Below are 23112 nucleotides of genomic sequence, written 5' to 3'. Positions count from 1 at the left end.
AGGTGTCTGGCAGGAGGAAGATGCATTGAATTTTTAACTGTCAGTTAAAATAGAGAGTATTGAACTTTCTATTTTGGTAGCCTTTCTGAGCAAGGTCAATACCATGTTATTTCAGTCTGGATCTGAAGGTTGGTGACGTCTGTCACCTGTCACCCCCAAGCTGATATTCATAATCCAGGCAATTCTCTGTCTGGCAGGAGAACACAGGAAACGCGTCCCCTCGGCCTCCCTGATAGTGGGAGCCATAGGAGAGAGGCCCTGGGTGGGCGGGGAAATCAGAGAGGACTCCGGATCATACCGATGGGGTCTGTGCCCTGGTCCTGGAGCCTGCCAGACAAAGCTCTCCAACCCTGGGGCCTTGCCAGCAGCAGGGGCCTCCGCCTGGTTACTGTCCAGCAGGGGCACCATGGCCAGCAGGCCTGTGAGGCAGGCAGGACTGCAGGGGAGGGCTGGACTTCAGGCCATCAGGAAACTCCACGCGTCTCAGTTCCCTTGTTTGTGACGTGGCAACCTTGATGGGACACCCCATACATCAAAGGTCTGGCCCTTGCCACTCAGTCTGCACACGCTGGGCCTGGCTGCAGCTCCAGGAAGGCTTCAGGGAGGAGATGGGTCCGAGCCTGAGCCTGGCCCTGTGTGAGGACTGGGACGGAGCCCCCCAGAGTGCAGAGACCCTGAGCCCAGGAAGGCTGGCGGCCTGAGGGGGCTCCATGCTGGCCCGTGGGGATGCGTGTGAAGGTCACACTTATGTGGGGCAACTGAGGGGAGGGGACAGACTTTGCATAGACTAAAACCCGGGAAGGACAGGCAGGAATGTCACATGCGGAGGTGATGTTTTAGCCTGGAGACAAGGGCTGCCCCTAGAGGTCTCTGAGCTGCAGACCGAGTGATGACAGTGGCCCTGTTCCCACAGTGAGACTCTCCCAGGATCCCACAAGAAAGCGTCCTCTCTGTGAGGTCACTGCCTCCCACCCACACCCAGGAGCCAGGCCCCCAAACAGCAGTCCCCAAAGAGTGGCCTCTATGTCACTGTTGCTCCCCAGCAAGCCTCACCCAGGAAGCCAGGAGGAGGCCTTCTAAGGAGCTGGGCGGACAGACCGCCAGGACTGTTGGCTCCATTCTCTCTGCAGGCGGCCTTCGCAATGTCTGACGTTAGAAGTCACTGTCCAGGTAGAACCACCTAGGAGAGGGCGTGGCATCCACTCAGGAGCAGGGAAAGGCCATGCCCTGCTGAGGAGGGCAGGCGTGGGGAGGAGAAGACCCTGATCTGGCCACCCCAGGCCCCCTGTGACTAGGAAGGAGTTGAACTAGGGTCCTGCCTGCTGGGACACAGCCCTTGTGCCTGCCAGAAGGTGAGTCCCATAGCTGGGTCCATACCAGGAGCCTCCCAGGGGCTAGGACTTCTTCCGGAAGATTGGGAGAAGTGAACCTTTTGATTAGTCATGGAGGTGTGGGGGGCTGAGTGGGGTGCTGATCTCGGCAACCCAGCGTCTGTCTGCACCATTTCCATCCAAGTTGCCCGCTGCCTCTAAACCCGACGTCTTCAAGTCTGACTCAGGGGCCCGCCGCCTGCCACTCCTAATCCTCCTGGTTCTTCTACAGCAGGTGAACATCACCCACATCCCCCAACCCCGAAGTCCGAGTCACAAATCCTGGGACATCGACTCCTCCCCTCCCGAGCTTCCTCTGGATCTGGAGGGGATGGCCCTGAACTGGAGAAGGGCCTGCCACGCTCTCCCTGTCCTGTTCCTCTATGCACAGAGCGTGTTTCACTCTTCAGGTGCCTTGGCCAAAAGCAGGGCCTATCCCAGGACTGTCCAGCAACCCCTGAGGTCTGCAGGTCCCACACTCCTCTGAGCTGCCAGCGTCTGCCTGGGGCCAGGTCACCATGGCCTGCCTGAGAGGGACGCAGGAGGGAGCTTGGCTGGGTCCCCTGCTCACCCCGTGGGCCTCAGAAGCTCCAGAGCCCCAAGTCAGACAGTCTCCTGGGAGCACGCTGAATTGGGGCTTGTAATAGTTGTTTTTTTTTTTTTTTTTTTTTTGAGACTCCCTCTATTGCCCAGGCTGGAGTGCAGTGGCACAATCTTGGCTCACTGCAACCTCTGCCTCCCAGGTTCAAGTGATTCTCCTGCCTCAGCCTTGTGAGTGGCTGGGACTACAGGTGCACGTCACCATGCCCAGCTGAGTTTTGTATTTTTTGTAAAGACGGGGTTTCACCATGTTGGCGAGGATGGTCTCGATCCCCTGACCTTGTGATCTGCCTTCCTCTGCCTCCCAAAGTGCTAGGATTACAGGCGTGAGGCACCGCACCAGGCCGTAATTGTTTTCATTGTGATTTAAATTAAACTTCAAGCTCTTAATCCCATGGTCCTGTAACAGGATGCCTGCAGTGAGGATGCTGCTCTCTGCCCCCTGCAAACTCTAGAACACCGTGAGGCCCCCACCTGCTTCCATGTGAGAGGAGCTGCAGGTGGAGGAGGTCAGCTGAGAAATGTCCCATTTTAGGATTTTATGCACCTTTTGAAGTTAAGTACAGAATTGAGCTGAATGACAGCCAGACAGGGAAGCCACTCATGGGCAGAAGGAAGCTGCAGCCTGGAAATGGAGAACATTCCAGAAACTGGCAAGGCTGCCCTGGAGCAGGGCTGGGGGCATCTCACTCATGAATCTCACACCCACAACAGAAAGAAGTACCTCCCGGAGCCACCAGCACTCAGGGCCCCAGGGCAAGGGTTGGGGGCAGACGGACTCCAGCTGGCACGGTGGGCTCAGGGCAACGACGTCTTAAGTAGAGTGTGTGCAGCTTGGAGCTGGAGCTCTTCCATGCCGCCACCAACCTCGTGTTGGAGCTGGAGCTCTTCCACGCCACCACTGACCTGGAGCTGGGCAGCTGCTGTCATGTGCAGCCTCACGATGCCTGTGTGACGGGCAGGCAGGAAGCATCATTCCCATCTTTAGCAGCAAAGGAAGGAGCTCAGTGTGGGCACACGACCCACCCAGCATCACAGAGCCCATGAGTGTCCTCTGAGACTGAAGATTTCAAAACTGGCCATGATGTCTCTGGGTCGGTGGTGGGCTCCTGTCTGTGAGATCCAGCATCTTACACTTCACGCCCCAAGTTTCAGGGGAGAAGGGTGGAAAGAGATGCCTCTCTTAGGGAAACCAGCAAGAGGGGTGAAGACTGTCAAATGACCAAGTGTACTGCGTGTCCACCTATCCACATACGTTGACTCTAATTACCCCCAACTAAATATGGATTATTGCGTCTGTTCCACAGAAGATAAAACTAAGGACCAAAAAGGCTCCCAAAAGTCCCACAGCCCCCCAGAGGGTGCGGGCCAGGTGGGAATTTAAACTGGTCTTTCTGTCTCCAGGGCTGGAGCCAGGCTCTGAAGCTGCCTTGCCCCCTCCAACCTTATTGTTCCTTCTGGGAGTTGGTCTCCCTCCAAGCACGCTGATCTCTCTCCTCCTTTCAGGAGGCCAATCCTACCAGACCCCTGCACACAGCGGACTCGGTCCCGCCAGACCCCTGCACACAGACTCCCCAGAAATGTCTTTCCCAGGCCCAGATGCTTGATTTCACCGTGTGGCCCTCAGCGGAGGCCTCGTTGCTGCTCAGCGCTCTGCCTTTTGGCTGCAGGGCCGCCTGGCAAAGATGGTCTCCACCAAGCACTTCCCTGCACCTCAGCAGCCAACAGTGGCATTTGGGGACCTTGTTTCTGGGGAGCCTGTGGCAATGCGTCTCTCCTGTCTCAGGAACACGCCAGCCATCTTCCTCTGAGGCCCATGGGGCAGGTCACACCGCTCAGTGGGTCTGACCCGCAATGGCAAGTCTGTGTCCTCTGCCGGCCCAGGGTGTCTGATGTCCGGGAGAGGATTTGGGAGAAGAGTCTTTTGTTAGCAAAAGGTCACAGGGACGCTCACCTTTGCAGTGCACCAAGAAGACAAAGGCTGTCCTCGGCATCCGGAGCATCCATTTAATTCATGCCCACAGCAGGGATTGAGCCTTCTGAAAAATGCAAACTCACGGCTCCAAACTGCTGGCTGAAGATCATAGGATGAGGAGGCAGGGAGAGTTTACTGAGATTCTGGGCATTTTCTAAACTCCCTGCTCTGCAGTGCTGGGGGGCGACGCAGGATTCTCCTGCTCTGCTGGCAGGGGTGGCCCGGCTGTGCATACCAGGAACCCGGCAGCCTGCTCCGTCTGCCTGCTCACTTGCTACGGGGCATCCCCGGCCTCCCTGCCCCGGCTAACACGCTGCTGGTGGTCACAGCACCCTCTGGCCTGGACTCACTTCCCTCCATGCCCGGCTCTCCAGGGGGCTCCTACGCACCATCTCTGGCTCAGGTCCAGGGCAGAGACCCCAGTGAAGTCTCCAAGGTGGCCCTGCTTTCCCTCCTCCTTCAGAACTGCTCCTACCCGCCTGCAGGCCCCAGGCATCTTCTCCCGTGGAGGCTACTGCTCTGCTCCACACCCACCCTGGCTCCCACATGCAAGCCCAGGGAAGGATCTGCCTCGGGATCAAGCCGAATCCACTGCCTGTGTGTGGCATGGAGGCCCATGTGCCCACCTCTCTGATGGGTGCTGCCAAGGGGCCCACTGAGGAGGGGCAGAGTTCCTGTCCAGGGCTCCAAGCCTTCACTGAGGGCAGATGCCCCCGAGGCATCAGGCATCAAGGCAGCAGGCAGACCTACCCCATCGGACAGCTGCATGGACACCAGGGCAGGGGGTGACTGGGACCTCGAGGGCTGAAGCAGGGAAGGCTTCGTGGAGGAGGGGGTGTTTGGATACACCTTGGTGAACGGGGAAGAGTTGGTGGGGAGAAGGGTAGAGGGAAGACAGGGAGGAAGGAGAGGTGGAGGGCATGACGGTGGGAAGGGCTGGGCATCCATGCTGACAGCTGGAGGGGGAAGGAGAAACATGGCTTTAGAATTGGGCGAGGGGCACCCTGACCCCACTCATCCCCTAGATGGCCACCCCTCTGGGGCTTCTGAGTCCAAGGGAATGCGTCTGTTTAATATTAATAGACATTTTCCATTTATTTCCAAAGAAAGGCTGCAAATCTAATTGTCACCATCAATGTCAGGAGCTCTTGTTGCCTTGTATTTCCCCTGACAATTATTTTAAGCTTTGCCAATCAAATACGTGAAAGACAGCAAGTCAATCAGACACGTAATTATTCATAAAAATGAGTTCGAACTTCTATCAACAGTTCCTCTTCTTTAAACTGCCTATTTACACCCTTCATTAATTTTGCATTTTGCTGTTAGAACGTGTCCTGTTTGTTTCTGTGCATGCCTTACCCACGGTGGACATTTGACTTCGGGGTTTCTGAACTTGCTCCCAGTCCCTTCCTTCAGCAAGAGCCAGACCAGCCTCACTTTCAACACCTGTGAAGTTGTGGGGTGCTCGGAACTTGATTGCCTGTCTACCGCCTGTGATGACTGTATTCCCTGGGGGGTGTGTGTGTGGGTGTGTGTGACATTCATACACACCCACGCGCACACGCATACATGTATGTGCACACACCAAAGGCATTGAATGCCTTGATGTCTATGATGCGAATTTTAGAGAGCCTGGGCCAGCATTTCTGGGAAGAGTTGGCATCTGTGAAGATCACAGTTACAAACACACTTGAGAGGTCTCTGCTCAGCTGGCTTCCGAATTTTCATCTTCTCATGCTTTTAGTAACTGCACAGAGTAAGCATATTACACTAGCAAAATGTGACTTTTAGGATGACTGGATATAAAATGACCAAAAAAACCCCATTTTTTTTCTACACTAGCAGCAAACAGTTAGACATGGAACTGGATAATAATCTCCTATTTAAAAATGGCAGCATAAGCCGTACACACTGCAGGTAACTAAATGAAAAAGGCACAGATCTCATAAGAAGAAAAATATGAAATGGTGCTGATAGCCTAAGAGAAAGACCTGAATGAATAGAAAGAAACTTGGGATTACTAGGAAAACTTGACACTATAAAAATACGATTTCTCTTCAGTATTTTATTACTTAATCTAACTATGAAAAGAAAGCAATCCCAAATAGAATCGGAGTGGAGTTTTCTTTGATATAGTACAGATAATGTTAAAATTCACCTAAAGGAACAGCCAGCTTTCTCTTTATCTGAAAATATTTTTTTAAAGAGCTAACAGTGAGGGGGCACTCACCTTATTAGATAAAAAGCTCAATACAGAGCAGCTTTGGCCCAGGGATCAATGACTAGATGACTAGAACAAGTCACAGAAATATCCAGCTGGGTGTGGTGGCTCACACCTGTGATCCCAGCACTTTGGGAGGCCAAGGCAGGAGGATCATTTGAGCTCAGGAGTTTCAGACCAGCCTGGGCAACATGGAGAAATCCTGTCTCCACAAAAAATTAAATTATCCGGGTGTGGTGGTATGTACCTGTAGTCCCAGCTACTCAGGAGGCTGAGGTGAGAGGATCTCTTGAGCCTGGGAGGTTGAGGCTACAGTGAGCCATCACTGCCCCACTCTGCTCCAGCCTGAGAGACAAAGCAAGACCCTAAGAGAAAATCTAGGTCCATTTTGTTATGGAAATTCAGCTAATTATGGTTTCTTAATCTTATGGAGAAAGGATAATTTATTTTGTTGGTATTAACCTGACTGACCACTTGGAATTAAAAAGCATTTCTTCCTCATACTTAATTATAATGAGTTCAGCACTGATCAACTATCTATAAAAGTAAAACATTAAAAAGTCTTGGAAGAAAATGTAGATGGAGCTCAACCTTGGCAACTCGGTGAAATCCTGTCTCCACAAAGAAACAAAAAAGAAGAATTAGCTGGGTGCATTAGTGCATGTGTATGTTCCCAGCTACACAGAAGGCTGAGGCAGGAAGATCCCTTGATCCTGGGAGTTCCAGGCTAAATTGAGTATGATCACACCACTGCTCCCCAGCCTGGGTGATAGAGCAAGACTCACAAGACTGTGTCTCAAAAAAAAAAAAAAAAAAAAAAAAGAAAGAAAGAAAGAAAAGAAAAGAAAAGATAGAAAGAAAAGAAAAGAAAACAAATTTAGAATAACATTTGTCTAGCTTTTGAGCAAGGAGCAAGGAGTTTTCTTAACAACAGAAAATCAAGATGCCATATTTGAGAATATAGACACATTTGACTACACAAAGCTTTAAAAAAGAGTGGGTGTCAAAAATGCTATAAACATTCTAAAAATTCTAAAACATAACATACACCTGTAATATATCTTTTTATTTTATATGTCTATATATAATTTATATATATTTTTCTCTTTTAACCACTAAAAGTTAGTCTTCATAATGGACAAGGCATTTCTACCATTGAACACGAAACATCCTAACACCAAAATATAAAATTAATAAAGGGTTTGAATAGGCAATTTAAAGAAGAGGAAATGTTAATATATATTCAAACTCATGTTTCTTTTATTAATACTTATATTACAGATGGCCTTACTATCTTTCATCTATTTGGCTGGTAACACAAAGAACTGTCAGAAGGCAACTGCAGGGTGACAGGTGCTCCTGACTTGGTGAAATTTAGAATTGCAACAGCTTTCTTTGGAAGTCATCTGGCAATCCCTATTTAAAATACACTTTAGTCATAATTCTTGCATTTCAAAGTTGCTCCTTCCTCCACAAGAGCCCGCAGTGAGGATGTCTGCAGGCGTCTCTGGACAGTCTCTGCCTTGTCCAGCTCAGGAGCCATGAGCCACGTGTGGTTACTGAACACCTGATGTGTAGCTAGTGCAGTTTTTATTTCACATCATTTCAATTATTTTAAACAGCCACATGTCATGTGTGGCCACTGCATGGGATGGTGCAGCTCTGTGCAGTCATGAAGCCGATGACCTGGATCTCAGCTAATGCTGCAGGAGAAGAAGAAGAAAGAGAAAGAAAAAGAAAAGAAAGAAAACAAGTTCCTCCACAGCTGCCGGCTGGCTGAGCTTCAATCTTAATGGACCAAGTGTGTACTGAGTAACATGTCTGAAAACATAAAGCATGTGCCCTCAGGGAGCTTACATTCTAGCAGGGGAGATCCAGGCATGAAAATGGAAAGTCTCATAAACAGGAAGCAGTGAGCCAGGTGCCTGCCCACCAGACAGCCCGGGTCACACAGGGTTTTGCGAGGAGACCCCACACCACACACGCTTGATGCTTCCCTTCTCACACCTGCTCTGTCCTCTGTGACGTTCTAGAGCTGCACCTTCCAGGATGGAGGACGGTGACTCCCACTGAACACATAAGAACTGTTCTGACCACCACAAGCCCTGCCTTGATGGGTCCCAACCCAGGCAGTGCTGGGACACAGAGTCCATCCAGCCAGGAGCAGACCCAGCACTGACTGGGGGAGCTGCTGCTGCTTTCGAGAAATTTGCTTCCCTGACAGCATGGCCTTGTCCACTCTGGCTCTGCCAACTCTGCCCCTCTGGGCCCCTCCAGGCAGGGTGAGGACATGAGAGGTGGGCGGCAGGGTGAGGACACGTGAGGTAGAGCGAGTGTAGACACACCCCTCCTGCTCCTTCTCCTGCTCAGCTGGTGTCCGGAGCACAAAGGCTTCCGTCCCTTCCCTCCCCTTCCTCCCTCCTTCCTTCTGTACCTCCATGAATTGAGGGGAAGGAGACCATGGCACAGCACTGGGCTCTACTCTGGGCTCCATGACCCACCAAGGGTTCTAGCAACTGGGGCAATAGGAAAGTTATTGATTCATTTCTGCTTCTGTAAAACAGGAGGGGACCTGTCTTATAGGGTGACCAGGAGGTTTAAATAGTATAAGTGGAAACCACATGGAACAGGGCCAGCGACAGCAGGTGCTCAGTCACTATCAGTGGCTGTCAGGATGACATCTCTGCGTCTCTGGTTCTTCATCTAGAACATGGGATCGGTGATAACCCTCTTACGTGGGGTTGCTCAGCATGTTAGAGGAGGGTGTGCACTGGTGGCTGCGGCAGGACCGTGGTCAATATGCACGCTCTCGTCACCCTCGGAGCCATCTTGCCTTTGTGGTCTGTGTCTTCCACCAAACACACAGTGCAGAGGAGGCGAGGGGAGCCCTGGATGGATGGGGGAGGTGCAGGTGTGCGGCCACTGTTCCAGGACATCGGCCACTGGAGTGCCAGGGCAGAGGAAGAGGAGACACCCAGCAGGACAGTGAAGGGGCAGTGAGGAGGGAGGAGCAGTCCTGAGGAAGCAAGGGGGCAAGAGTGCAGCGAGACGACGAGATGGTGTCCAGCGGCCAGTGAGGTCAGCGGTGCAGGGGATGGGAGACGGGGCCCGGAGCTTGGCTCTCTGTCGCCCGGGATGGCCAGTGGCTGGAGAGTTTTACTGGCAAGGTGGATGCAGAGACCAGGCTGTGAGGGCTGTCGAGGAGTGGAAGCAAGCAGCACAGGGTGGCTTTCCAGGCACTGGGGAAGTGGGGAAGGGAGGAGGAGAGAGGGAGGCAGATGGCAGAGTGTCTGTCGCCTAAAGAGCAGTGCAGAGAATGAGAGCAGTGCTGTCTTACTCTGATTTGGTTTTGAAGTGTTTGCGTGTTACATTTCACATTGTTTGATGTCTCTCAAAATGGGGAGAGCTTTGAGGCAGGACATTTGATTGACATTCAGAGGCAGAGCCCATAGAGCCTGGGGGCTCAGACCCAAATGTCTGCAACTCATGTCTGTGTGCAGGAGACGTCTGGGCTGGTGCCCAGAACCATCGGCCCTTGTCTCCAGCCCCGCAAGCCACTAGCAAGTCAGGCCGACCTCTAGGGGGTGGAAGCACGCCACTGCTGGAGCACTCGCAGACGTTTGCCCTGGAGATGAGGTGGGTGCATGAGGTGCCCTGTGGACCTCACAGAGTCCCCCGCTTCAGGCAGGCTGAGCTGCTCCTGCTAGAGGCGAACCTGCAGTCAGGAGGATGTGTCCCATGGGGTGGCTTCCCAGGAAACTTCAGCGACATGAGAGTCGTCTTAGCTGTGAAAACAGACACAGGGTGTCCAGTGTGCTTCCCAAGAACCACCACCAGTAATCACCACCCAGGAGAAGAGCTGCCCCAGTCCTTGCTGCCCTCAGAGAACCCCCAACCGAGCTGCAGTTGGCTCCTCAGTCAGATGGGAGGGGGCAGCAGCCACCTGGCTGGTCTTCAGGTCACAGCTCAAGTGGGGGCAGCAGGGAAGCTGCGCTCTCGCTATCCGGGGTTGCTTCTCCCCTGGACTTTCCTGAGCCTTCTACTGCCGAGCACTTTGCAGCCTGTAAACCAGCAGCCAACGGGTGCTGGGAATTTAAAAGGTAAATAAAATGTGTATTTCTTACACTTGCTGGGGAAAAAAAAATCAATATCACACATGTACTGATGCTAGACAGGCAGCGAGAGGCTGAGGAGCGCCATGGGCCCGCGTGCCAGGCGCAGGCATTCCGAATACATTAGAGAAAGAACCTTCCCTTCCTTTATGGTCATATTTTTATTGAAGACTTCCTTCTGTGCCAGAGCAACACCATCCTCAGCAACACAGATCAAGTCCTCATCCTTCACAAAATATGTAAATAACAGTGAAAGTAGCATTAAGGGAGCCCTTTCCAGCCAGGAGGAAGAGGGCGGGCACCTGCCGCTAATGCCAGGGTGGGGGAACATAGCCCCTGCCAGAGACTTCCCTGCCACGGGCCCCGCCCAGGTGACCCCCCCAGGGACCCCACCCAGCTGACCCCATCCAGGGGCTCCACTCAGGTGTCCCTGCATGTGTCCCATCCCAGGCACCCCCCTCAGGTGTCCTCCCCAGGTATTCCCACCTGCCCCGGGTACCCCCCACCGAGGTGTTCTGCCCCAGATATCCCCACTCAGGTGTCCCTGCCCAGATGTCCCACCCACCCCAGGCAGGTATCCCCTAGAGGTGTCCCCACCCAAGTATCCCCTCCCAGCTCCCCCACACCATGGCCCTGTCCCCAGTGGCCCCACTCAGGTAGGTGTCCTCACCCCAGGGGTCCCCTCCCAAGATGAGCTCCACTGTTTTCCAGGGTGGAGCTTTATCCCAGAAGGATGGGAGTGGGGGGCGTTCCCGCCTCAGCCCCACCAGGCTCCCCACACATCCATCCCCCAGGGGAAGGGCTGGCCTGTGTCTCTGTGATGATGTCACTTATCTTTGCCAAGAGGTCTGTCCTGCTCTGCAGTTCCGGCCTCAGAAAGGCAGCCCCCCTTCTCCTGTGTGGCTCCAACCCCTCACCTGCACCAAACGTGGGACCCTTGTTTTGTGTAACTCCAGAATGTCTCCATCAGACGGTGAGGGGACTGCAACCGTGTGTCCGCCCATCACTTTCCTCTTGCCCTGGCCTGGGCCTGGGCTCTTGGAGGATGAGAGACACTCAGCACTGAGGTGAAACCAGCTGGCCTGGGGGTTTGGGGGAGACGGGCCCAGCCAGGATCCGAAGAGCAGCCTTGCTTCCCTCATTGCCCCCACTGGCTGTCCAACCCTCCCCACTCCCGGGCTGCCCCCCACTGGCCCAGCGGTGCACGTGTTCTGCCGTGGGCTGCTGAGCTCCGAGCTCGCCTGTCACCCACATCACAGCAACAGCAGGGAGGCACCCCACCGGCACTACCTCTGGGGAACCCCTGAGCTCCTCCTTCTTGCTGAGTAGGGCTGAATTCCAGTGAGGTGCAACCCGACGCCATCCCCTGTGGAAAAGCCAGGGCTCAGCCAGGGAGGGAGCGGTCTCTTGGGGAGTGGGGCCTCCCTGAACCCTGCATGGGGTGACTCACCGCCCCGCTTGCCAGGACTGAAGCGTCCCCAGGATGTGGGGAAGTCCCCAGGCACACCTGGATGTGGTGGTCACCTGAGCCCAGGACGCAGGCACTTCGGCTGCTCTGCTCCACGTGGGTCCCCTCAGGGTCTGGGCTCATGCTCTGGTGCCCTGGAAAGTTTCCTAAAGTGCCTGGGCCTCAGCCACAGAGTAGGCTCCACACATCCCTGCTCTGCCCCAACCTGGGGTGCTGCCCATAACAGCAGGTTTCTCTCATCCACCAGCTCCAACGTTGCACCACGGGCATGCACCATGGTGCTCTGGCTCCCTGGAAAAGCACCTTGGCCACCGGAAGGAGCCTGCACTGCAGGCAAGAGCCATGGGACCTCAGGGGCTGATCCAACTGGCCGCAAGGGTCCGGCCAGGAGATGCTGGCATGGAGCCCACCGCTTTTGCCCAGGCTCCCCTTTGCTCTTGCCTTGCGGGGAAGGAGAAGTGGGAAGTCCCCTGCCCTGACCACAGAACAACTGCACACCACAGTGGACGCGACCAGGGCACCTTCCAGCTGTCCCGGTGCAAAAGCCCCAACAGGCGCCTCTGACCCACGGTCTGAGCACAGGGCAGAACGCAGGTCCCGCAGGGCGTATGAAACCGTCACAAAACCCGTTACCTGGTTCACATGCATAAATAGTCAAGATTCGTGGTGGCATGGTGATGGTGCAGCCACGATTTCTGCTTTCTGCGAGCTTCCTGAGCCCCACCAGAGCAATGCGTGGGGAGTCTGTTTCAATTGTGCTATTTCAAATAATTTGAACTCTGATATCACTAACGGGCAGGAACAGACTCCCAAATTTACCTGCATGCATTGAAGCCTGGAGTGTGTGGCCGGCCACAGATGCAGGCCCCACGCAGGTGATCTGTTGGCCAGAAAGATCTGCCCGGCTGCCTGAGCCCCACGACAGGGCTGCCTGCCGGGACCCACTTGTCTAGGAAGCTGGCTCTAACCAGCCCCAGTGGGATTCTTTAACTAAGACTTGAGGAGACAATTAAAGGACATCTAGGTTCACACTCAGAAACGCGCTCAGACGCTGCTCCTCAGTTAAGGCCGGCCCTGCGGGTGATGACCATCCAAGATTCACACACGCCAGCTGGGGTGCTGGATCCAGCTTTGAGCTCATTTGGAATCAGGCAGAGGAGCAACTTCCGGCTTAGACCCGGGATCCAGGATTCCTCTCCCTGGCTGTCGCCCAGGTGGTGCCTGGACTCTCCTTGGTCGTTCCGCTTCCATTTCCACCCCATGTTTCCCGGTGCCACAGCCCTTCTCACCAGCATATCGCCTCCAGGCTCCTGCAGAAGGATTTGGTGGGATTTTCAGTGAGAACCTGAGCTGAGCTCCGGGAGGCTGCTCACCTGCTGTCCTTTCCTGGGTGCTGCCTCCTGTCCCTTGAGAGGGCTTCTCTCGGGTCGGCTGCCTCTTCTTCTGGCACATGGCACATGGGACATGGCACATGGCACATGGCAAACCCAGCCCATGGCAGAGGGGGCTGTGGCCACAGGTGGAGCTGGAGGGTGCTCCCCTAACAACTGGGGGCATAAAATCCTTACACAGCAGAGACTCACCAGGAGAGCTTGCAGGCGGCTGGGCCCCTTTCCTTCCAAACCTCCCCCCTCATACGTCTACCCTGTCCTCACACTTCTCTGCAGCACCCGCCCACCGAGCAGGAGAGCTGTGCACACCTGCAGTCTTCCACAGTGATTCAGAGGCTGCTTCAGCCCTCACGGCCGGCTCTCCTTACCTGCCGTTCCACACTGACGGGTGCGGAGGGTAGGAAACAAGGGCTGCCCGGGCTTGGGGTGCAGTGGGGTCTGTGTGTGAGCCTGTGGAAACAGCAGTCCTCAGGGGCCACCTACCCACTCATCAGTAACATTAGAGAGTCCCATCGCCTACTGATGAGGAGAGGCTGACCTGCAGGTAGAACCGTGAGAGAAGCACCCAAAGGTGGACACGGCCCAGGATGGCAATTCTGCCCTCTTCTCTTCCTCTTGGAGAGTCCAACAAGGGCTTGTGGCAGCCACCACCGCAGCCACACCAGGACCCTTTCACCTGGGACCTAGCTCAGCTCTTCCCTGGCCACCCTGCAGCAGAGCCCTTACCAGGACGGAGCCCATGGTGGCCACTCTGCCCGGTGCAGGCTCTGGCCCTCAGGGGCTCCTCTCGTCCCCCTGCTCTTTCTCCACACCAAGGCTGTGGCTGGGGGGATCCAGGCCAAGGCCCTCCCCTGTGTTTCTCTCTATGCCTTGCACCATCCAGAGGCCACACTCAGGAGGGTTTGTCAGATCTGTTACACAGGAACGGAGAGCGGCAGAGCCAGGGTCCGGCCGAGAGCAGCAGATCCCGGCTCCCTGCAAGGATTCCAGGAGCACCTGCGCAGCCTTCCCACTCCAGGCTGGGTCACATCAATGTGTTTGAACCCTTCTCAGCTGTGCAGCACGAGTGTGGAGTAGGGCAGGGCCTCTGCCGCTGTGCCGTGGGGGTCGGGAGCAGGGGCCTCTTCCTCTGGCTGAATGTTCTGCCAACCCCGTGGTGCTCAGGAACAGTGCAGGGTGCTGCTGGCAGAGACAGAGAATCCCTGGGGGTGAGGTCTTTGGGAGGCCCCTCCCGGCTTCCACTGTCTGCGCTCCTCACAGCCTGGACAGGCTCAGAGACTGGGAGACCACAGGCTGCCAAGCGAGGTGCCAAGCGGGGCATCTGTTCTCCCGAGCCGTCTGCCTGCCCGGCCTTCTTGCTGTTTGCACACACAGAGAGAAGAGGATGTCTCCATTTTGCACCTCCGGGGAGGTGTCAGTCACTCGGAGGGAGTTGGTGTTGGTCTCTTCAAGTACGGGCCGCAGTAAATATTTGGTTGGCGCCACAACTTCCACCATCAATGCTCCTCCTTGCGGCACTGAGGAAGGACCTCGGAGGCAGGATGCCCTGTGAGTCTTCCTTGCTCACAGCTGCCCTGATGGGGCCCAGCCGACCTCCTCCAAGGGGTTGACAATTCTCTAAGGATCCAAGGAACTGAAGCCCCCACTGCACCCACCAACAGCGGGACACACCGAGTCCCAGGCAGGGGCTGTCACCAGGCGGCCAGAGCCAGGAAGACCAAGACGTCACATGTACCCCAGGTCTTCTCCCCAGTGCTCTGGCAGTCAGGCCAGCACGCCTGGCTGCACCTGTCCCCTGCTGTGGGAGGTCATACTCCTGGTTGCCCTGGAAACAGGTCCACAGAGCAGAGGGGCTCCCTTCCCTGGGTGGAGATTAGAGCCAGTGGATTAGTGGGCGAGCCCAGGGCTGCCGGCGGAGGCGACTGAGTGATGGAGTTCTCCGGAGACCCCAGGAAGATGAGCCTGTCTCTGCAGATGCGTTTGCTCTGCCACTGACCGCAGGGCACAGTCCAGAGTAGCAAAACCCCTTTCTCACCAGCGTGATCTGCCTCATCACCTAGCACTGTGCCCAGTCTCACTTCCTGAAGGGCCAGCGGCAGCTCCTGGGGTGGAGGGCTCTTCAGGCCACACCATGCAGACAGCAGAGGCCACGGGGGTCCTCCCAGCAGGAGAAGGTCAACTGGCAGCCATGGGGACAGAGTTTCCATTTCTAGCAGGAGAGGCCCCGTCATCCTCACATCCAGGCTCCAGCTGATATTCGTTGTGTGGCTGCTGGGGACCTGCAATGCAGTGACCAGGTTCACAGAGACCTCACCTCCATGGTGGCCCTGCAGAGGGGGCAGAGAGCAGCGGGCTGTGGGGGGCCCTATGCTCCATATTAGCAGTGGAAGTGGGAAGGAGAAGGTTCCTCATGGCTGCTGCTGTGCACAAGGCATGTGCTTGTTCTGTGCCCCTGGCCAGGCAGAGCAGGGAGGTTGGAGTAGAGAGAGCCTCACAATGATAAAAATGACAAAACAATGATAAGCATTTAAAGTGATGGCTATGTTAATTAGCTTGATTTAATTATTCCACATTGTATTCATAAATCATAACATCATTTTATAACCCATAAATGCAGACAACTACGATTTGTCAATTTACAGTTTATATATATATATATATATAATTATTATTATTTTTTTTGAGGTGGAATCTTGCCAGAGTCTCGCTGCAACCTTCACCTCCCAGATTCAAGAAAGTCTCACGCCTCAGCCTCCAAGTAGCTGGGATTACAGGTGCACACCCAGGTAATTTTTATGTTTTTTGTTTTATTTATTTATTTTTTTAGTGGAGACAGGGTTTTGCTATGTTGACTAGGCTGGTCTTGAACTCCCGATCTCAAGTGATCCACCCACCTTGGCTCCCCAAAGTGCTGGGATTACAGGCAGGAGCCACCGCGCCCGGCCAATTTACAGTAATTTTTTAAAGCACCTAGGGTACATGCGTGTTGTAGTGAACACCGAACCAGCCATTGCAGTGCAAAGTGCGGAGGGTATGAGACCCGTGCTTGTGCTGTGCAACATTGTAATAAACCCTAAACATGGGAAGCAAAAGGAAACACAGGGATCACAATATGCCTGATTCTGGTAGTTTCACTTCATACAGAGGAACTATTTTAAGTGAATTTTAAACAATAACTTGTGCATGCTTAGTTATACCCTCACTCTGGAAAAAGCCGCTTTCCCTTAACTGCTAGGTGTAAGAATCTCAGTATTGTCTGGGACGTGTCAGGCAGCTCTTGTTTAATGGGTGTGAGCTGCACATCCTGCCTGGAAGGGACATCTGTTGGGTTTTGTTCCATGAACACCGCGAAGCCCAGAACCAGGCGCAGAGCCTGGTGTCCTCTGTGAAGGGAGGGTGGTCCCAGGGGCATGTGTGTGGGTGAGGAAGAAGGGTGAAGGTGGTGCATCCCTGTTCCTAACCTCAGGGTTTGCTTCCAGGAAGGGGACCTAAGAGAGGCCACACAATTGGGTGACAATACACAGCTGATGCATTTTAGCCATAAAGAAAAAGAGGACAAATAGTGAAGCCAAAGAGAGGCCCAGCATAGGGCCCGACAGGCACCGGTACTGGGCCCAGCCCTGTCCTTGCTCCACACCTATGGCTTGGGGTTCCCGTCTGTCCCCAGGGACCTGCTGTCTGAGGGGGTGGGTGGATGAGGGGCCCGCTTTATGGTCGAGAATGCTTCCTAGGCCGGGCTTTCCTCCTGAACCCCAGCATGACAGGAGGGCGGGATGCTTTAGGGATGATAAGACCGATCAGTGACCTCAATTTCAAAACTTTCTGTAAAGCAATGGGAGTTAGGGCAACCCAGTATTGGTTTAAACTCAGATAAATAGTTAGCATTATTTTCAAGTTTATAGACTATATAAATATATTAACACTATATATTATTATTTTATTACATATGCATATAAACATTTCATAACTCATATGTAAGGAATATAAATAAAGACGTTGGTCAGCGGGTCACCAGATTCTTCTATCTAAAGCGCCCTCTTAGCTCTTGTTGGTCACAGCCTGGGTCTAGTTGCTTTTTCATTAGGGATTGGAAATGCTGACATTCTGGTTCTGCCATCTTTTCTTGATTCCTTAGCTATCGTTATCCTATGAAGAAGACATTCACTCCACCAGCCATCTGGGTGCCCTGGTGTGTTCCGTACAGGAAGCGCTGATACCTGTGTGATCCTTTCCTCTTACTAGTTTTCTGAAAAATCCGTTGATTCTTTAGTTTTTCTTAAACTGACCTATGTTTATGGAAGGCCATTATGAACTCCCATTCTTAACATATCTAATGTGCTTTAATTAATTGTAGTTATTCTCTTTGATGCTGAAATTGCCGCATCTTTACGTGTATGTACATAAATACCAATATATCTCCGTACACATGCAGCCCAAATGGCCATGCAAAGTGTGTTACTATCAACACATGCATATTTAGTGGCACCTCTCAGCCTCTCCCCGTGCAGCAGACACTGGCTCATTTAATCCTCAAGGCCAAACCATGGAGCAGGTTCCAGGATTAGCACATAGGGGAAATTGAGGCACTGGGAGTTTCAGCTTGCCCAGGGCAGTGGGCCTTTGGGGTCTGTGCTCTTACCGTGGGTTCTGCTTTCATGCATAACAGCCTGGGTGTCATCGGGGAAGGGAGCGGCGTGGCTGTGCACGTCCACCACCGAACATCACTCTATGCCTGACACCACCGTGAGGCTCAGGGATGAAGCCAACCCCACTGAGGACAGCTCATCAGCACAGGGAGGGGGCCTCGTTCATGCCTCAACACACATGTCCTCAGGGCAGCCCTGGGCCGGCCTTTCCCCGTCCTGATAAAAGTCACTACCTCTAACCCCGTTGACAGCCTCCCTCAGAACCCCACACACAAATCAGCTCCTAAATTGCAGCTATTGCTGCCTCTCAGGCCCCTGGGCCTTGAATGAGAGCTATACCTTGGGCCTGTGGACACCAAGGATTCTAGTCGGTGGTCAATGTGTCCCTCCGCTGCCCTACAACCCCCACCCTAGTGCTCCAGAAAGGTGACCCTCGACAGCTCCTCCTTCCACAGACCTCCTCCCCTGATAGATTTTTCAGCAGCTCTGGCTTTTTTACCCACAAAATGCAAAGGATTTTATGCAATTGACAGATTATAAAAATAGGTCTATCAAAGTAATTTTTCTTCTCAAGGGAAAAGACCTCCCCACCATCAACAGGTGCACAGCTGTGCTCACCATGCACGGGATGGGGGTTGCTTTATCCTCTTCCAGGACAGAATGAACCTTCCCTCTCCCCCAAAGCCAGCCTCCAAATCCAGGAACTCAAGTTGTAGTTAATTGTCCCAAGGCAGCTGGGGGCAGGACCCTACCCTGGGGGCAGGATTCCAATGAAGGCTATCCAGGGAGTGGAGGGAGGCCTGGGGCATGGGGGTGGGGCACGGTCTCCTTGCAGACACTGACCTCTCCCTGCCCTGACACCCTCCTCTGGTGGGGCTTGGGCCGGCCCAGGGCCTGCACTTCCCATGGGGAGCTAGAGGTCTGTCCCAGAGCACTGTAGCTGGGCACAGCTGAGCACACATTCAGGGTCCAGGCTCAGGGACTCAGAGACCCAAGGGGTCTCCTTCCAGGATGATGCTGGGACAATTCTGAGGCCCTTGCACACCCTGCTTTCTCTCTGAAGATCCTGTAGCTCTGAACAGCACGTCCTCATTAAAAACAAATGCATCCCAGGGACTGTGGACATGGTGTTGCTGGGAGGAGGGTCTGGGTGAGCGGGGCATAGTGAAACAGAAGTGCTGGGAAGAGGAGGGCATGGTCCCTTTGAATAATATGGAAGGGGGAAGGGCGTGGTCCCTGGCTAGGGCTCCACCCCAGGGCCTGTGCCCACAGACCTAGATGAGGACGCGCATTTTTGTTTTCCTGCCCAAATATTGCATTTCCCAAGACCACCCTGGCCTGCTACGCCCCCATCCTGTGCCTATATAAACCGTGAGACCCTAGCAGGCAGACACACAGGTGGCCAGACACCAAGAGGAACACGAGAGGCACCAGGAGGCCACCAACTGGCAAAACGAGGCAGAGTGTGGCCAGGGCTGTCAGAGGAGAGCCCGGGGTGCTGAGCAGCCTGACTCCAGGGGAAAACCTTCCCACTCCATCCCCTTCTGGCTCTCCCATCTGTTGAAAGCTCCTTCCACTCAGTCAAACCTTGCACCCATTCTCCAAGCCCAGGTGTGATCTGATTCTTCCGGTACACCAAGGCAAGAACCAGGGACACAGAAAGCCCTCTGTCCTTGTGACACGGTGGAGGGGTTAACACAAGCCTATAGACGGCAAAATTAACAGAGCACCCTGGAACACACGCCCACTGGGGCTTCAGGAGCTGGAAACATCCACCCTTAGACACGGCGGTGGAGTCAGGAGCCCCACAGCCTGCCCGTCTGTCTGCTCCCCTAGAGGTTTGAGCAGCAGGGCATGAAGAATCGAACCACTCCCCCATCACACGTCCTGCGAAGGGCACAAGGGGACTTTCCCCGTTGCAATAGGGTGACCGTGCTTTGACCCAGAGCCCACAGCAAGCACTCCATTAACCAAGGGCTTTTTCCAGGATATGGGCTCCTATCCTTGCTGCTCCTGCCCTGGAGATGTGGGCCCGAGCCCAGGGCTTCCCCCCGATGTCAGCAGGCAACAGTGGGGGTGTCTGGAAAGAGGCCAAGCAGGGCTGGCATGAAGTGCTTTGGGAGACCCCATTTTGTGTGAAAATGGGGCCGGGGAGGTCATTTGCCCAGGGTGCACCTCCAGGCCTCAGTGGAAGCAGGAATGGTCTCACTGAGGCCCACCCAGTCCTCTTGGCCACAGAAACTTCCTGAAGCAATCCGCCAAGAAAAGTGTGCCAAGGGCGGCTTCGTTTCCTGGATCCTTGGACACATTCTAGATAGAAATCTCTCCCTGTGAACACCACGCCCGGAGCAAAGTTGCCTTCATGATTAGATAAATTATAAACCATTCCATTTATCGGTTCATCTCTCTAATAAGACTTCCGTGAGACCTGGTATCTGCCACGACACACGGATCCCGCACCTTTAATGAATGGGAAGGGAATGATGCTGCCTTAATCTCCCCCAGCCTGAGATAAAAGAATTACTCTGTTTACTTTGGATTAGAGAAAAGCTTTGACCTTGAGTTGGGAGTCATTGTTTTCTGAGTCAACTTTCAATTGGAAACATTGTTGTTTTTCAAAGAAAGCCAGAGCCCTGAAAATGTAGCAAAGCGCAAACAATGCCTGGCCCACTGCAGACCTGGGCGAACCAGGGGCCGCTTTATTAAAAGAAAATAACTGATTTCAAAATGTTATTGCAGCCAGAGACTGAGGCCAGAGGCAACGTGTTTGCTCATCTCCTGCAGCTGCCTGGGGCTGATCTCCGTAATGCATGCCTTAGCAATAATTAGATCCTTAGTAGGCTAATTATTTTGTGAATAAAATCAAACAAAATCAAGTAATTAAACAACAGAGATGTCTAAGTCCCATCCTGAATGTTCCTGAGAGCCCAATTCAAAGAGGGGTTTAAAAATAAATAAGGGTGTGACAGAATTCGCCGCCCCCAGGCCAAGGCTCGAGGCTCCTGGTGGCAGATGGAGACCAAGTGTTGGGAGCCCTGGTGTCACTGAGAGACTTGCTGGGTGCATGCGAAGCCTGCACAGGCCACCTGGGAGTGCCGGTCATTTTCCGCTTTGAACCTGAGTCCCAGCTGGCAGAGCAGGGCCCCAGGCCCACCTATCAGCAGCAAGTTCAGGTTGGTGGTGAGGGATGGCCAGGGCCTGGAGACAGATGGTCTCTGTGCTGGGCTGGCACCTTGGCAGTGAACCCAGGGTCCTCGGGGGTCTCTTTGGTGAAGTCTTGACTCTGTCCAGTGCACAGGGTAGCTACCGGATGCTGAGCGCACTGCCGGCACTGTCCAGATGGTCTCCCTCTCCCTGCCGGCCTCTGATTTGCTTTTTTGGTTTTTGTTTGTTTGTTTGTTTTGTTTTGTTTTGAGAGATGGAGTCTCGCTCTGTCACCATGGCTGGAGTCCAGTGGTGTGATCTTGGCTCACTGCAACCTCTGCCTCCCAGGTTCAAGCGATTCTCCTGCCTCGGCTTCCCAAGCAGCTGGGACTACAGGCGTGCACCACCACACCCAGCTAATTTTTGCATTTTTTAGTACAGATGGGGTTTCACTATATGTTGGCCAGACTGGTCTCGAACTCTTGACCTCAGGTGATCTGCCAGCCTCGGCCTCCCAAAGTGCTGGGATTATAAGCATGAGCCACTGTGCCCAGCCCAGGCTGTGATTTGTGTGACCACCTCCTCCCAGGCGAGGCTCCTCAGTGGGTGGACCTGTGTTCACCGAGGCCCCACATTCCTTCACTCCGCAGACTCGGGACGGGCGTTCAGCACCAGCTCTTTATTTCAGGAGTGGGAAAGTGCACGCCGTGATGGCAGCAGATGGTGGAAACTGGGCCAACAGTCCGTGAGGAGAGGACGGCCGGGGCTGGCCTCAGATGGTGACCCTGGCACTGGCCCAGGCACCAGAGTTGGCTCTGGAGGTGCCGAACCAGACGGGGCTCCCTCCTTCTGGCTGCCTGGCCGGGTGTCTTCCGAACACACTCCCTGGGCAGCCCCTGCACCTTCTGTGCTGGGAGCTCTGGGAGGAGCATGGTGGGGTGGGGAGGTGCCAGAGGGCAGCCGCCCCTCAGAGGGGGCCAGACGGGCCTTCCTGGCAGGCTCAGAAGCCAGGCTCTGGGCTTATCTTGGCTCAACGCGGAGGAGCGCCCTGCCCCACGCCTGCTGGGGTCAGCAGATTGCCTGGGGCCCGACAGAACCTTCTGGAAGTATGTTCTTGCTTCTGGTGCAAGGGAAACAGGCCATTTCCCACATAAAAATGTGTTCTACTCTTTCGTTTCTTAACTCATGTGTTCAACTTAACTTCCACTCAATGACTGCTGGCCAGGGGCGGCCTCCATAGCTGAGGACCCAAGACAGGCCAACGTGGAATTCTTGGAGTTTCCGTGGAGACCGGGAGTCAGCGAACTTGTTTTACAGCGGGGTAAATGGTAGGGGATAGTAACGGATATTCTGTAAAGGTCAGCTCTGTCTATAACCAGGAAAAGATTGGAAATTATTTAGGCGTTAGGGACACACGGCCTGTTACTCCTCAGCTGCCGCTGTGCTGCGTGCAAAGCCCCAAACATTAAACACACGGGCGTCGCTATGTTCCAACAAAACTGTATTTCTTACGTTGAAGGAGACTCAGATTTAGCATTAGGGCCACTGCTGGAGGTGATACCTCTCATCAGGGTCCATGTTCATACTCAGCTTCCTCTGTGGCAGACATGGCTCCGGCCTCCTAAGCACAGTCACCGTCCACTACTAGCACGGCGGGTCTGTCCTTTCTGAGCGCCCTGGGCAGCCTGTGCAGCAGGAGCCGATGCTGTCACCTGCACATGGCTGTTCCCTCCTGCAAACCACCCAAGGGTCTTCACAGCAGCGACGGCAGAAGGGAACCCTCAGGATGGCTGACAACGTGACAGCTCACTCTGTGCATCAATTAATAATTTATTATTGGTCAAGGGCGGTGGCTCACACCTTGACCGAGCACTTTGGGAGGCCGAGGCAGATGGATCACTGGGTCAAGAGATGAGACCATCCTGGCCAACATGGTGAAACCCTATCTCTTCTAAAAATACAAAAATTAGCTGGGCGTGGTTGTGCGCACCTGTAATCCCAGCTACTCGGGAGGCTGAGGCAGGGGAAGTGCTTGAACCTGGGAGGTGCAGGTTGCAGTGAGCCGAGATTGCACCACTGCGCTCCAGCCTGGGCGACAGAGTGAGACGCATCTCAAAATAATAATAATAATAATAATAATAATTTCTTTTCATACTCAGAAGTAAGCAAGCAAGGTATCACTTAA

Source organism: Pongo pygmaeus, chromosome 23 (assembly GCF_028885625.2).
Source record: "Pongo pygmaeus isolate AG05252 chromosome 23, NHGRI_mPonPyg2-v2.0_pri, whole genome shotgun sequence".
Lineage (NCBI taxonomy): Eukaryota > Metazoa > Chordata > Mammalia > Primates > Hominidae > Pongo > Pongo pygmaeus.
The sequence above is the reverse complement of the archived record's forward strand: the minus strand, read 5'-3'. Positions refer to the sequence as shown.